Raw genomic sequence first — 17,575 nt, 5'->3', positions numbered from 1 at the left:
ATGTCACTGATTGTCTGTCGCAGCAAGAAGTCAATAACAGGATTATATCACAGGTGGTGTGACAAAATGTACGGACAGGTACATTTGACGATTGGCATCACAATTGGGTATATAAGGGTTGTTGCGTTCTGTATTAGTGGAAAACAACTGCTGCACGTCTACAAAAGTTATTGCCGCTTCCCCTGGAGATGGTCCGTCAACTCGACAATGCTGTTTGTCATTTAGTGGTGGCTTTACGAAATTCCGGCATGAAACAGCATGCAATTGCTTGGCAGTATGGCATCACTCAAGGTCAGGTGTCAAAGATCCTGAAACGAAATGCTCAGAGGGGTGTCCCTACTCCAATACCGAGGCCAGGACGTCCCCGCAGAACCACAACGAGGGATGATCGCCAGCTGCACCGGTTAATCCGCAATGGCCGTACCAAGTCAGCTAATCGGCTTAGGGCTGAGTGGCAGCAACTGACAAATGTGCCTGTATCCAGAAGGCTAGTCAACCAACGACTGGTTCAAGCAGGCTATCGTGCCAGGCGTCCCCTGAGAAAGCCACGTCTGACCAGACAACACCGCTAGCGCCGATCGCAGTGGGCCAGAGAGCACCGTCAATGGCAGCCAGGACACTGGAATCACGTGATCTTCAGTGACGAGTCGAGATTTCTGGTCTATCGTCAAGATGGCTGCGTCTGAGTGCACAGACAAGTGCATGAAGCCCACAATGAAGATTGTATAGTGTCAAGATTCCAACCTGGAGGTGGTGGGGTGACCGTTTGGGCTGCTTTTCATGCAGGGGGCAAAACTGACCTGGTTGTTCTGAATGGAAACCTGAACCAGTTCAAGCACAGGGCCATTCTGGAAAAAACATTGCTTCCATTTGTTCGTGCAGCCTTTCGAGGAAACTTTGTCTTCCAAGATGACAATGCACGGCCTCATCGTGCTCGCATGATCCAACACTTTCTTGCTGATCGTGGTGTAGATCATGTGGAGTGGCCTGCCATGTCCCCGGATATGAATCCGATAGAGAACTTGTGGGCAGAATTAACGCGTCAAATCGACAACTTGGACCAGCAGCCTGCCTCTGTGCGTGAATTGCAGCAGGCTGTTGTAACTGCATGGCAAGCGATTCTTGTCCAAACCTTGCCAAATCTCGTGAACAGCATACCTCAACGTGTACGTGCTCTCCTGAATGCTCATGGGGGTTATGCGAAGTACTGAACTGTAATTTTACTGTCCGTAATCCCAGTCGTAATTTAACTTCTTTTTTTTATTTATTTAAATTTTGGCTCATGTGAAAAATAAGGAGATACTTCTGGAAAACGCACAGAAGTTTAACACAGTACTGTCCGTGAATTGAGTTCGATATCAGTTTACATCACTTTCAAGGATCAATTTATTTGCTTCGAAATGTCAAATGTGGTTTTTGTTTCTTTTAAAGGTCACATTAACAAAATCTAGAATAATTTCAACATAATTCCAATGAACTTTTGGTTGTAAGTTATCTTGAAAAGTAAGTTCAGCCCCACAAAAAAAAATAGTCCATATTAAATGCCAAGTCTGTACATTCATTTCCATCACTCTTCTCAACCAGTCACTTTCATCCTTCCTCAACACATGACCAAACCATCTCAACCTGTTCCTCTTCACAGCATCAATCACAGGCTCTATTCCCATCATCTTTCGCAATTCATCATTTGTCTTCCTCTCTCTCAACGATACTCCACACATCCACCGAACCATTCGCATTTCCACCCTTTCCAGCCTTCGTTGCTGATCTACATTCATGACCCATGTCTCGCTCCCATAAATCATAACACTTCTCACACATGCAGCATACACCTTTCCCTTCAGCTTCAACGACACTCCGCGTCTCGTCAGCACGCCACTCAGTTCCCGAAACTTCTTCCATGCACATCTCACTCTAGCAACTGTTGCCGAGTCTGATCCACCTCCATTCAGCATGTCTCCTAGGTAGCAAAATGTTTTCACGCCGTCTCCAAGATCCAACTCAACATTTCCTCCATCTGCAGCTCCCTCTGTGCACACCTTACATTTGAATGTAGCTGCCACACTGGTTAATGACAGACCACTACATTTTTGATGAACCCACTCAGCGCACATTGTACATTGAATGGAGTTCACTCCGACACCGTTCCTACACACAGCACAGGGCCACTTCCCAGTTCTTTCCACCTCACCACATGCTTTACCATTTGCCATCACCTTCGTCTTTCCGATATTCACCTTCAGACCTTTTGTCTCCATACATTCCTTCCACTTGTTCATCTTTTCCTTCAGTCCATCCATACTTTCCGCAATCAACACCAGATCATCTGCATACAACAACTCCGACGTTAAACCCTCCTTTACGTTCTGAGTCAGCACCTCCATCACAGCTACAAATAGTAGTGGACTTAGTACCGACCCCTGATGCACTCCCACCTTCACCTCAAACTCACCACTGTTCCCGTCCTTCGTCCTTACAGCTGTGCGCGCTCTTTTGTGTATTGCCATCACTACTCTGATCAACCATTCCTCCACTCCTAGCTTCCTCAATGCCCATGTCAATACTTTGCGTGGAACCCTATCGAATGCTTTCTCCAGATCAACAAACCCAAGAAACAACTTCTTCCTCTTCTCCATGCACTTCTCCTGCAACTGCCTCACAATGAAAAGCGCGTCTGTCAATCCGCTTCCTGGCATAAATCCAAACTGCATTTCGTCGATCTTCACTTTCTTCCTTATCCTCCTCTCCAACACCCTTTCCAATACCTTCATTCCATGCTCCAATAACTTTATCGCTCGGTACGAGCCACACTCCAGAGGGTCACCTTTCCCCTTGTATAGAGGGACGAGGGTACTCAGTTCCCAATCCACTGGAATGCGGCCTTCTTTCACCACCTGATTACAGATCTCTGTCATTCTCTTCACACCCCAACTTCCTGCTGCCTTCAACATGTATCCCACAACTCCCGTCGGCCCTCCCGCTTTTCTACCCTTCATTGCTTTTATCGCTTCCTCAACTTCCTTCTCAGTTATCTTCTCTGCCGGTCCTAAAACTGGGTTACTCTCTATGTTGCCATCCCATTCATTCTCTGTATTCAACAGCATTTCCATATATATTTTCCATCTTCCTTTAATTCCATCTGGGTCGACAACGATTTGTCCCACTTCATCCTTCAAGCAACTCACCCCCATCACATCACACCTCTCTTTCGCTATCTGCTTTGCAATCCTGAATACTCCTTTCTGACCCTCTTCCGAACCCAAGCGTTCTCCGAACATTTTCCTACATGCCTCCTGTGCCTTTGCTACCTCTTTCTTTGCAGCCTTCCTGGCTGCCTTATAACTTTCATGCTCTGCTGTTTCTGCTCCCGTACCCTTCGCCTTCTGCCACTCCTTGAACTTCTTCCTCTTCTCGTCAATCCTCTTTCCAACTTCATCATCCCACCACCATGTTTCCGAGTGCCTCGGTGGTCCTTTTGTCCATCCACATACCTCACCAACGGCTCCCAACAGACTAGCTTTCATTGACATCCAACCACATCATCCTCGACCCTACTCAGCCTCTCTTTTAATGCTTCCCTTGCCGTCACCTCTTTCAACCTCCACACCTTCATTCTCGGTTGGTACTTCCCCCGCCGAGCTCTCCTCGCACCTTTCACCCTTATGTCGCAGACAACCAAGTGGTGCTGTGAAACAGCCTCCTCCCCCGGGATCACCTTTGTGTCCCGGAGGTGCCCCCTATCTCACCTACGCACCATCAGGTAGTCAACGGTTGTCGTCGACCCACCTGACGTGTATGTGTTACGTGGTCCCCTCGGTGACTACCTGGTCTCGGTGACTCCCGGACCGTGAGAGGACCTTCGCCAGAAAGTAGTATTATATATGCGCTTTCGCAACGCAATCCCTATGAATTCCACCCAAGAGAAACTGATGTTCAATGATATATTTCCAGGGTAAGGATATCATACAATTTCAATGATACAATCACGGATATTCCCCGAGCAATCAACAACAAACAACCATCAACAATTCCCAATCCACAATCAATTCCCTATATGATTAAGATGGCCATCTTATATATGTGTGTCCCCGTTGGTACTCACGACCCCCTTTTGGTCTCGGTCCCGCACAATGTCTCTGGGCCCCTCCTGACCAAGATGATGGTCGGCGTCGCCGCACTCGGGCGGTTGAACGAACCCCGGGTGGACGTGTTTCCACCGGGCAGGTATCGTACCCGGCACCACGGCTGCAGCCCCTCGTGGCCACGCGAAGCGGGTACGGGAAAGCAAGCCAAAAGCCCCACGCCGCTTGCAAGGCGTGTTAGGCCCCAACGTGCGACCCGTACGCGTCTTTTTAGACGGTGTCGCGAACGGTGCCAAACGCTGGGTCGGTGCACGGCCACACGACAGTTTGACGTCCACCGGGCAGGTATCCGTCCCGGTAACTCCTCTCGCCAGACGGGCTCGGGAACGCCGCTTTTCCACACGGCTCAATCAATCCCACCTTTCGTCGGAGCGGGGCGAGGAAGAAGAATACTCGTCGCTTTTCTTCCTCGTGTCTTTCCTCTTCCGTTTCCGGTTTCTTTTTCAGAAGGGCTCCTGACCCTCCAACCACAACAACCCTTAATCTACTACACATGGATAAGCAAAGACCTGGATGGTAATTCACATACATTCACATAAATATGTAACACTCCCCCCCTTCAAGAAAGAAAGTTTGAACCCAGCGAAAACTTTCTTTGCCGGCCAATTTGGAGAAACAAACCAGATAACTCAACCCCCCCACATTATCAGTTCCCCCCGGGCACATTTATCACTTAAAAATAAAGCAACCAAAATTTCACCACAACCCCTCCAGATTACTCACTCTGGACTAAGCACCAGCAACGACATTGTCCCTGCCAAATCAACTCCATCTCATGACCCTCTGACTTTGACCGTCAGTTTCTTGTGAATGAAGGTTAAGGGGTTGATCAAAGATCCAAAGTTAAGCAACTCGATAGCACTTTTTCCGGGAGGCCAAGCCGAGTATTCACTACATGGATGCCTTTAGGAACGTGGAGTTCACGGTTAGTCCGTGCAGGAAAGTTCTCTACATGGGCGCCTTGAGGAACGTGGAGTTCACGGTTAGTCCGTGCATGAAAGTTCCCTACATGGACGCCTTTAGGAACGGCGTTCACGGTTAATCCGTGTAGGAATCTTGGCTCGGCGGCTCCGCCGCATTCAGTGCTTCAACTTCTCAGAACTTCCCTAATAATTATGGTGGGACCACTTGTCCCTGTAGTCCCATGAATAGCGGTCTCCTTCTCGGCCACTACTTTGCCAATCCTTCCTTCGGGAGCTGCCGTAACTCAGGGAGCCTCCATAATAATATCGATTGCGGCCACCACCAAAACTACCGCCCAGTTGTCCTCTCCTGTAGACCTCTCGACGCCTACGAAATGCCTTCCCTACTGTTATGGTCCGACCCTCCAAATCCTTGCCATTCCAATTCTTCTCTGCCTCTCTGGCATCTTTTGTGCTGGCAAACGTGACAAAGCCGAACCCTCTTGACCGTTGCGTTTCCCAGTCTCTTACCAACCGCACTTCCACCAGCGGCCCATATCTGTTGAAGACAGAGGTCAGAACTTCCTCCTCTGTTTTGAAGTTCAGTCTCCCTACAAATAACTTGGCACTTTTGTCGCCATCCCGAGCTGGTGTGGTGTTATTTTCCCTGCTGGGCTCTTTACCAACCCTCAGGTTACCATAAACTTGACCCCCGGCCAAATCATTCCCGATAACCACAGATACACCCTCTACAGGAAGCGTGGCTTGTAAACCGACGGTGACCGGTCCTGACACCAAATCGGACTCCAAATGGATGACATGAAGTGGAGCACTAACACCGCCCCCGATCCCCTGTAAACGAACACTATCCCCCGTTGCCGTCTCCTCGGACCATGGCAAAATGCCTTCAAGCATTAAAGATTGATGTGCCCCTGTGTCCCTCAATATCCTAACCGGTTTCCGGTTAGTCGAGGCTCCATCCCGTGACACAAACCCCTCTGAAATAAATGGTTGGTAACCCTTTTGATGGCGATTTCTCACAATGGCCATTGCCTTTGGAGTCGTAATAGTCGGACTCCGCTCTGGGTCTTCCCTTTTCATGCGGTAACAACTGGACATCAAGTGTCCAGGTTTCTTGCAAAAAGCGCAAGTAGGCCCGGAGGAAAAACTCGTGGTCTGCCTCGGGCCCCCCGAACTATAAGTTTGTCTTGGGCCCGCATCCCTCTGATTTCGAACAGGTGGGGTATCCGCGTTGTCCCCATAATCCTCTCGAGGCCGTCGCCATGTATGGTCGTTCTCCGCACCTGCTGTTCCCCACCTCCCCTGCGGAGATCTAGGCGAGGAGTTAGGTTCGTGGACCCCTATTCGGTGGGTTAAGGCATAATCATCTGCCATGGTAGCTGCGTCCCACAACTTTGGTACTTTCTTTTCCTGCAGGTACACTTTGATGTCCTCGTGGACACACTGCTGAAATTCCTCCACCAGGATCAAGTCCCGCAATGTTTCGAAGTCTTTCCCGACTCCTTTTGACTCACACCACCGATCAAACATGTTTTCTTTCACTCTGGCAAATTCCACATGGGTCTCACTCTCCCTCTGCCTGGCATTCCTGAATTTTTGCCTGTAAGCTTCCGGAACCAACTCATAGGCTTTGAGGATGTGTTTCTTCAGTACCTCATAATCTGCACATTGGTCCATTGGTAGCGCCAAATAAATCTCTTGAGCTTTTCCCACCAGCACACTTTGCACTAGTATGGTCCAGGCCTCCTCCGGCCAGTTTAATTGTCGAGCCACTTTCTCAAAGTGTGGAAAAAATTTCGCGACTTCCTTTTCACTGAACGGTGGAACCAGCCTCACATGTCTGCCCACATCCCAGGTTTTCTGGTTAGGTGTCGACCCCGTCAGCAAGGGTGGTACCTCTCCCCGTTCTCTCATTAACTCCAGCTCCTTGAATTTAATTTCCTGCTGAAGCTCCATGTCACGTTCCTTTAATTCCCTTTCCGCTTTTCTCTCCTCTGCTTCGAGGTCCCTTGCAGCTCTCCTCTCCTCTGCTTTTCTCCCTTCTAACCTTTCCTGGAGTTCTCGTTCCACTCTCCTTTCCTCTGCTTGTTTGTCTTCTCTCCTCTCTTCTGCTTTCCTTTCTTCTTCTGCTCTTTCCTTTTCTGCTTTCCTTTCTTCTTCTTTAATCCGTTCCTGGCTCCGTAATTGCAACTCCAGTTTCCGGAGCTCAACGTCTTCTGGTTCTTCGGGTAGCCACTCCCAGGCTAACTCGTCCCATGTTCCTAATCCCACCATAGACTGTATCACCGTGATCTGCAACTCTGCCTTCCTCAAATTAGTTCGGACCTCCAAGTTAAAATGTTTGGCCAATTTCAAGAGGTCCGACTTTAGTAACGCTCGGAACTGTGCCTCACTCGGGGTTACCACAAAGTTCTGTGCCACAAACGCCATGGTGCCTATCGTTAACACCTGTTAACCTTCACCCAAGACTTTACCCCAATTTCTCAAAAAAATTACCAATTAATAATTAATTAATTAATTTTAATTTTAAAAAAACTATTATTTTATTATGTTATACAATTTTAAATCCCGGACGTAGACCCAATTGCGAAGCCGCAAATCGTAATTTGGACGAGCCCCCACTTCTGTTACGTGGTCCCCTCGGTGACTACCTGGTCTCGGTGACCCCCGGACCGTGAGAGGACCTTCGCCAGAAAGTAGTATTATATATGCGCTTTCGCAACGCAATCCCTATGAATTCCACCCAAGAGAAACTGATGTTCAATGATATATTTCCAGGGTAAGGATATCATACAATTTCAATGATACAATCACGGATATTCCCCGAGCAATCAACAACAAACAACCATCAACAATTCCCAATCCACAATCAATTCCCTATATGATTAAGATGGCCATCTTATATATGTGTGTCCCCGTTGGTACTCACGACCCCCTTTTGGTCTCGGTCCCGCACAATGTCTCTGGGCCCCTCCTGACCAAGATGATGGTCGGCGTCGCCGCACTCGGGCGGTTGAACGAACCCCGGGTGGACGTGTTTCCACCGGGCAGGTATCGTACCCGGCACCATGGCTGCAGCCCCTCGTGGCCACGCGAAGCGGGTACGGGAAAGCAAGCCAAAAGCCCCACGCCGCTTGCAAGGCGTGTTAGGCCCCAACGTGCGACCCGTACGCGTCTTTTTAGACGGTGTCGCGAACGGTGCCAAACGCTGGGTCAGTGCACAGCCACACGACAGTTTGACGTCCACCGGGCAGGTATCCGTCCCGGTAACTCCTCTCGCCAGACGGGCTCGGGAACGCCGCTTTTCCACACGGCTCAATCAATCCCACCTTTCGTCGGAGCGGGGCGAGGAAGAAGAATACTCGTCGCTTTTCTTCCTCGTGTCTTTCCTCTTCCGTTTCCGGTTTCTTTTTCAGAAGGGCTCCTGACCCTCCAACCACAACAACCCTTAATCTACTACACATGGATAAGCAAAGACCTGGATGGTAATTCACATACATTCACATAAATATGTAACATATGTAACAAGCTTATTATCCTCTTTCTGGAACTGAGTATTACAAATCAACAAATCATGGTTCTCTTTTTTGAGGCAATGTTGTTTTGGCCGGATGCCCTTCCTGAGCCAACCCTAATACAACTATTATAATGATGTAATAATGGGGGCGGAGGCATATCAGTCGACGTCATGACGTCGAAGAGTGCCGTTCTAGTTTAAATCTCCATTCCTTTTATTTTTTCCAATGCTCTCTCCATACCCTCTATCTTCCCACCCTCACTCTAATATCCCCCCAAACATCTTGCCCTTTTCTTCCCACACTCTTATGCCCTCCAGTCTCTCCCTTGATTAAAAAAAATGAACATTACTATCTTGTATAAATGTCAAGCATGCAAAACTCTGATCCAACACATCAACCACCAAGATGTCTTCATCCAGGAGTCAATGGAAGACAACCATACGTGTGAAACATTGGACCTGAGCATCGACTGCAGGTATTAAATGATAATAGTTCGTGTTGCTTTCATTTTTGATCATCTATATTCTCAACTACAACTGTTTCTCTGTGTTGTTAACTTTATGGGCCAAATTTACGAAAGGCGTCTAGCTAACACACACCTAACCCTTAAAACGCTTACAAAAACATCGTTGTATGCGCACAGCTAATCACACGTCTAAACACCAATTTACGAAGGAAGCCGATTAGTTGTGCGCGTATAAATGAACAGCTCGAAACACCGCACCACATATCTCAACATCCAATTGAAGTGATGCACCTGCATAGCTAAATGTTGGAGGGGATTCAGCACATTCCTCCTCAGCTTACGTTGATCCAGGTCATCTTGCATTAGATTCAGCAGCCAAATAAATGATTACGCACCTGATGGTGCGTAACTCCGGACAAACTTGATATTGTCATCCTTCTCCAGAGGATTATCTGTCCTCGAGGATTCTCAGTGCATATTGGCAAACGTCCCTGTTCTTATCCTCTTCTGTCTGCTTTTGAGCTAATCCAAGCACTCCAACAATTCACTCCAACAACACATTATTCGGTACCATGAATGTTTTTAAAGGTTGTCATTTGCAATCATTTTCTACTAACTAATATTTCAATGGGCCAAATTATTCCCAGCTTCTTGTGAGGTCGGCCAGGGAACGTTTTTGGACCAAGTTTTTCACGAACCAGCTAGCCAGGTGTGACATTCAACTGAAGATGGTTTGTCATTTGTTCAGAGTGCAAGGGATAACGAGACCACTTTTCGTGAAAGGTATTGTGGGATCTTTAACACATGCCAGGAGATGAGTACTCCAGTTTAATGTCCTTCCGACGAACATCGATGCCTAGCCCTGAAAGGCAGTTTATAGCTACATTTGGGATTCAAACTTATGCAGGTTAAACAACTCAAAGGTAAGTGCGCATACCTCTAAGAGGTATCCTGCCAGCCCGATGTCATTTGCAATTACGCAAACTATAAATCCAGTTTTCGGAGCCAAAGCAATAAAGTTTGGTGTGGAAAAGAAAGCAACGAAATGAACATTTTAAACATATTTGACAAAGTGTATTTACGTTGCAAGACAGGAATTACTACGTCGTTTACAGCATTTTTATATGAAGCATAGGAGTCAGGCCTGTGATGTTCTTAGTTCTCAGTTCCCCATTACAGATAATCGATTCATATTTTAAGGCCACGGCCCACACTTGTCAAATAACAGCCCGGTTTGCTGTGTCGCAAGTGGAAAGCCAAAATATTATTGGGAAATAAGGACGTTTTTTTTCAGATTTCAGATATTTTGCATATATCAGCAAGCCCCAAATGTTAATAATAATATACATGCAAATATAATTATTCTTCTATGGTATTGGATCCTAGTTTGAGTCCGACCAAATAAGGGTACCGCCCAACGGTACCACTCTCCACACACGTTAGGTACTGGTCTGAGACTGAAGATGTCTATTTGTTCATTCGAGCATTGTTGTCTCATTTCCCAAATATTAACAAGCGTTACGCCTAGGTCCCCCGTCGGGGAGGTGATGTGAGTTGACAAAGTGTGTTACGGATTCGTCACTTTGGTTGTGGTGGTTTGCATCCACTGTAAATATTTCTGATTCCATGTATTATTATTGTCGAGCAAGAGTCACGAGTGAACTTTGGGTTTCCTGGGAAAAGGGATTCCTGCGATTGAGTTGTTATCGCTGTGACTGATCAACCTGCGTGTCAGGTTTGGCGTTGGATTCCGAGGAATCGTCGGGTCGTTGCGTCTCGAGAACCAGCCGTCGGCCATTTTGACTCATGCGCTTTGCTCATCGAAAAAGGTCTTTGCTTCGCGTCAGCCGTTTTCACCATTCAGACGTCTATCTGGGATGTGTGTGTGCAACGCGGATTTTGAAGGCAAACCTGAGGTTCGCCGATTTGGAGCTGTAAAACATCCATACCAGAGGGTGTGATTTCCCAGTCGCCTTGAGTGCGCTTTTACGCAGCTTTGGGCCGCGTGACTCTTTGCGCTGCCTTGGCCGCGTACGCCTTTGTGCAGTTTCGGCGGCGTGACTGGGCCCGTCATCTGAACGGGATTCTGGTTTCGATTCGACCTTGCTCTGACGATCGCTGGAGGGGAACAACTTTGAGCTTGAAGACGGGAATATAGAGACATTGGGGAATGTTCTTTTTTCACTCACTTGGAGCACAGTGAGTTACCTTATACTAGCTGATGGTACCATCATAAGATATACATTGATTGTACTTTTGATTGCTATTATTGTTGTATTGTTATTCTTGTGGGATTTTCAATACAATATTTGTTTGTTGGTAACAATTGGTGTGGTTTCACCATTGATTTTTGACACAGGATAACACACTTTTCTGCCGTGACTCCTCTCGGGGCTCGGAGGTACACCGTGACCAGGGGGTCGGGGAGGAGCACGTAACAAGTGGAAGACGCAGAAAACATGCTATGATATGATATTTCACTCACAAGGTTCAGACATACATGGAGGCGGCCATCTTGGATTTTGACGTGGCGAACCAATTTTCAATAGCGTTCTTCCTTATGCCGAGATACACCCACACACCAGATTAGAAGTTGGTACTTCGCTTATTTTTAAAGATATTACGCTCACAAGGTTCAGACATACATGGCGGCGGCCATCTTGGATTTTGATGTGGCGACCCAATTTTCAATAGGTTTCTTCCTTATGCCTAGATACACCCACACACCAGATTAGAAGTTGGTACTTCGCTTATTTTTAAAGATATTACACTCACAAGGTTCAGACATACATGGCGGCGGCCATCTTGGATTTTGACGCGGCGATCCAATTTTCAATAGCGTCCTTCCTTATGCCTAGATACACCCACACACCAGATTAGAAGTTGGTACTTCGCTTATTTTTCAAGATATTCTGCTCACAAGGTTCAGACATACATGGCATCAGACATACATGGCGGCGGTCATCTTGGATTTTTACGTGGGTTGCACCCACACACCAAATTCGAATGCGGTCCTTCGCTTACGCACGCACGCACGTACGGACGGAGGTTAAAACCATAGTCCCCCTTTCGCTCCGCGATGCGACGGGGGACAATAACGGTGATTGGTCGTGATGGAGTCGAGCTTGAGTGTTGCTCGATTTTAACATGCATTTCCACTTCCTGGCTTTTAAGAAATGCTTTTGAAGTTTGTTTGTTGGATTGAAGCTTGCTCAGCTTACCTCCGTTTTGTTTCGTTCTAAGGCCTTGGAATCTTATGTTAATTATTTAAATATTTTATTTAGCTCCATTACACCTCAAACTCCTTGCCATCCACCGTTTGCCCTTCACGTGACTCGTGGTGGTCCCTCTCGGCTCTCCCCCCGTTGGTATTTTTGTGCACATAAGATTGTTCACGGTTCTGTTTAAATATTATTTAAATATGTATAACCTTTCCCCTTCAGTGTTTTACTCAGTGGTATTTTACAACACGCTGTTTTTCTTCCTATTTAAAAGGCTTTTCTCAATTTCCTCTCCAACTCATTCCACCTCAAAAAAAAGAAATTCAATATCTTATACGTCTCCCTCACTACATGGTCTAAATTCACATTCATTCCATCCCTCCTCCATCATTCTGAACCGGATTGCTAACTTGAAAATCACAACAAACCCAATTTCTTTTCAATGTTCGTCTTTCATTAATCATCCACTTTCTAAACTCCCCTCTTGCCCCTCCCATCCAAATCCCTCCCCTTGCACCTACACTCCTAAACTCCCCCCTTGCCCCGCCACTCTTAAACTCCCCCCCTGCCCCTCCACTCCTGAACTCCCCCCTTGCCCTTCCACTCCTGAACTCCCCCCTTGCCCTTCCACTCCTGAACTCCCCCCTTGCCCTTCCACTCCTGAACTCCCCCCTTGCCCTTCCCTTCCTAAACTCCCCCCTCACTCCTCCCATTCAAATCTCCCCCCATACCATTCCTCTCCAATTCTCCCTCCTCCCCCCTCCTCCTCAAAGCTGCCTCCTCCCCACTTCGTCTCCCTTCTATCTCATACCTCCACCCCCCCAACCTTCTTCTTTCCTCTGCCCCCCCTCAAACAACCCCTCACTGTGCCTCATCCCTTCACCTTCAAACCTTTCATCCTCCTCATCCTTCCCTTTCTTGGAACTCTTCTGCAATCGCTGACACACTAACAACTGCTCTCCCTACCTCCCCCTCTCATCCTTCATCTTACCCTACTCCTCCCCTCCCCTGTCCTGTACCCGATGCTCCCCCTCTCTCTTCATTAACGGTATGGACCTCAAACATCCGGGGCCTTCGCTCAAACCTGACTGATCTCTCCATACAGGTTGCTTCTGACAATCCAGACTTGATCTGCTTAACAGAGACTTTCCTCCTTCAAGATGTCTCTGATTCCTTAATATCTCTTCCTGGTTACTCCCTCCTCCGGTATGATAGACCTGAGCCTCGGCCTGGTGGTGGGGTGGCTATCTTTATCAAAAACTCTCTTCCTCACTCTCCTTGCACTGCCCTTCTCCTCTTCACCCCCAGGAGTACCTCTGGCTACGGCTTCCTCTCCGCTCCCACCTTTTGTTCATATGTGTTCTGTACCGTCCCCCAAACAGTGATGACTCCATCTACATTTCACTGTCCGACAACATGGACCAACTTCTATCCACTCATCCCAACTCTCTCTTCCTCATATGTGGTGACTTCAATTGTCATCATGCCACCTGGTTGGGTGTGGGTTCCTCTCTCACCAGTCATGGCACCTCAGCAAAGGGCTTCTGTGACTCACTGGGATTGACACAATCTGTCAATTTCCCGACGCGGATCTCAGCCAATGGAGTATCTTCTCTTCTAGACTTGGTTATGACTAACTTCCCTGCTAATGTCTGCTGCTCTTCTTCTGCTCCAATCGGTTCTTCTGATCATGTGCTTGTCAAAGTGGACATCTCTCTGGCCATTCTCAGAGAGCCTCCTCAGCGTCGACGAGTCTGGCATTTCACTCAGGCCGACTGGGACGGTCTTCAAGCAGCCATCATTCGTCTGGATTGGTCTCCCATCTCCACTGCCTCTGACATCAATTCTTCCTGGGAATTCTTCCAAAGCAAACTGATCTCTCTCATGCACAGATTTATCCCATCTCGCCTTCAGTTGTCTTACCCTTCCTCCCGTCCATGGTACACTGAATCTTGTGGTGAGGCAGTTGCCCTGAAACAACTTGCCTTTGCCTCTTGGAAGGCTAATCCAACTGAAGGAAATCTCAGTTCCTTCCACCAAGCTCAGAACAAGTGTGTGTCTACCCTCAGGAGTGCCAGGAAGCACTATCTCTCCTCACTCAAGAATGAACTCTCAAACCTGTCTCCTTCCTCCAAATCCTGGTGGCGTCTGGTCAAATCCGTTTCTGGTGTTTGTTCCCCCTCCATCCCCTCCCTTACCTCAAATGGCCACACAGTTGACATCGCACGTGACAAAGCCGAATGCCTCAACTCTGTGTTTGCCTCAAAATCCTTAGTCCCAAACCCATCTCTCTCTGTTCCCACCTTTCCCAGTCGAACCAAACTGCTGCTGGACTCTGTGACCTTCTCTCCTGACAAGGTGGAGGAGTTTTTATCAAACCTCGACTCTGATTCTGCAACTGGACCAGATGGCATCAGCCCACGGGTCCTAAAATCCTGCTCTGCCGCTCTATCTCACCCTCTCTCTGTTCTTTTCACCCTATCTTTTGCTCAAGGTCATCTGCCAGCATCCTGGAAATAAGCAAACATTACCGCTTTACACAAAAAGGTGCAAAAACAGAGCCTTGCAACTACAGACCAATCAGCCTGCTCCCAATTATCAGCAAAGTCATGGAATCCATCATTGCTTCGGATATGAAATCTTTCCTCTTCTCCAATGGCTTGATCTCTGATCATCAATTTGGTTTCAGACCAGGTCACTCTACTCTGGACATGCTGCTTCTGCTGTCTCAACAATGGATGGAGGTCCTCAATGCCAAACAGGAAATCAGAGCTGTCTCCCTTGACATATCACGTGCCTTCGATACGGTCTGGCACCCAGCTCTGCTCACCAAACTCTCCTCCTATGGTATCCATGGAAATCTCCATGCATGGCTTACGGACTTCCTCTCTGGTCGTAGTCAACGTGTGGCCCTGAATGGATTTCTCTCATCTCCCCTTCCCGTTCAGGCTGGAGTTCCCCAAGGCAGTGTGCTGGGCCCTGTGCTTTTTCTGGTCTTTATCAATGATCTCTCCGACTCTCTGGAAAATCCTCTGTATCTCTTTGCTGATGACTCCACTCTCTGCCGCTCCATTCCTCTTCCCTCAGATCGGCAGTCTGCGGCCTCCTCACTCTCTGAAGACCTGGACAAAATCACAGACTGGTCAAACAAGTGGAACATGTCTTTCAATCCTGACAAATCTCACACTCTTACTATGTCTCTCCGAAAAGATCGACTGGACAACCCTCCTATCTACTTTCTCAACAATCCTCTCCAAGAAGTTCTGTCGCTCAAGCTTTTGGGTCTCACCATCTGCCATGATCTTTCTTGGGAAAACCACATTTCCAAGCTGGCCTCCAAAGCCAGTCGCCGACTGGGCATCCTCCGTCGTGCGAAGTCCTTCCTAGGCACACCTGAGCTCCTCACCACATACAAGGCTTTCATCCGCAGCTCAATGGAATACTGTTCTCCCCTATGGGCTGGTGCTCCTGCCTCACACCTGGCTCGGCTTCACGCTGTTGAATCCAAAGCTTTCAGAATCATTGGAATCTCCCGCGATGAAGCTATCTCTGAAGGCCTTTCACTCACTCACCGCAGGCAGGTAGGTGGTCTTTCTGTCTTCTACCGACTCCTCTCCGGCCTTGCTCCCCCAGCTCTCTGTGCTCTGTCCCCCAAATATTCCTACAGGTCGCACAAGATCTGCCAGCCACCCTCTGATGGTTAAACTGCCGAAATCTCGGCTCTCTGCTCACCTTCACTCTTTCATTCCTCTTTTCTCCCGCCTCTGGAACAAACTCCTACACTCACTTCAATCACACTCCTCCCTCCAGGTCTTCAAAACAGCTGTTCACCACCATCTCTTATCTTCCCCCATCCAAAACCTTGATCTTTTCTACCCCCACTAATTCACCCCAGATCCACCTTGTTTGAAATTCCAACTTCTTTCCTGGAAGTCTTGGCAGTGTCCATATGTTTTATACCTCTCCCACCCCCCCCCCTTCCCATGCCTCCCCCCCAAAGCCCTCTCCCTCCCACAGTTCTCTCGATGTCTCCATGTCTCTCGGTCCCTGCTCTCAAATGTTGTGTTTGTGTCCTTCCCCCTCTCTCCCCATCTTGTCTACCGCTCCCGATGTTATTTGTTTTGTGTGTCTGTTTGTCTTTCTGTGTGATTAATGTTCGCTCTTTCACGAGCCTCGATCTTGTATACAAAAAAAAAAAAAAAAAAAAAAAAAAACATTTATAAACACTTGGCTGACATGCTCCAACCAGTCTCAGAGGTCGTTGGTTCGAACCCCGGCCAAGTCACACCGAGGACTTTTTTGTTTTAATGGTACATTCATGCTGCTTCCTTGCCTGATGCTCAGCATTTAAGAGGAAGAGCATGGGCACACAATCATAGGTTGGCAATCATAGCACAGGCTTTAATGGACCTAATGGCCTCGGCCTGGAATGAAGTTCCTTGCAAGGGAACTTATTTATAATCTTGCCAACTTGTTCTTCTGTTCTCAAGTCAATGACTGCTGTATAGCAAGAAGACAACAGAAGTATTTTTCTTGAGGGTAATCCAAAATGGATAATCATGGTTAAAAGCTGTCCACTAAACAAATCAATGCAATAAATCAGATGAAAGGTTGCCTTTATTGGATACCCTAGGATAACTGAAATCAATGCCTCAATATACTCAGATAGGTCTAGGTGGCCCCGAGACCCCCGGCCTAGCAGACCACTTCTCGCTCGCTTCACCAATCAAATCACAGACATCTATTTTAATGAACCAGACCATCTAATTGAAAACGCTGCGTACACATTCTTTGCATTTTATAAACTCAGCTATGGTTCCTCTTCCTAAATTCTGTAAAAATAGAACAATGCGACTGTGTCGCCAATATGCCTCCGCATAGTCCCACAACGGGTAGATGCCATCACTCTGCATATGCATGGGTAGGGGATCACGTTTGTGAAGTTTCGGGTTGATCGGGTAAGGTTCGTTTTTCTATCCAAGATGGCTGCCAAACCACGTGACCTATGACATCATTTTCAAACTATATGCAACAGTGTTGTTAGATGATATTTGTAAAATTTCGCATCGATAGGGTGAGCGGTTTGAGATATATTTATTTCAGATTTTCCTTCAATCCAATATGGCTGCCAAACCATGTGACCTATGATGTCATAAAATTAACATTTCAATACAAATGGGCCATAGATCATGTGCATGCAATTTCAGATTTTTAGGACAAGGAATTCGATTAAAACATTTTTGGCTGGTACACCACTTCACCTGTAATGTCATCATTATCATCCTTTTGTTCCCCATTGGGAGTA

The sequence above is a fragment of the Myxine glutinosa genome, chromosome 2 (assembly GCF_964187855.1).
Source record: "Myxine glutinosa chromosome 2, kmMyxGlut1.1, whole genome shotgun sequence".
Taxonomy (NCBI): Eukaryota; Metazoa; Chordata; class Myxini; order Myxiniformes; family Myxinidae; genus Myxine; species Myxine glutinosa.
Note: the sequence above shows the minus strand (reverse complement) of the source record.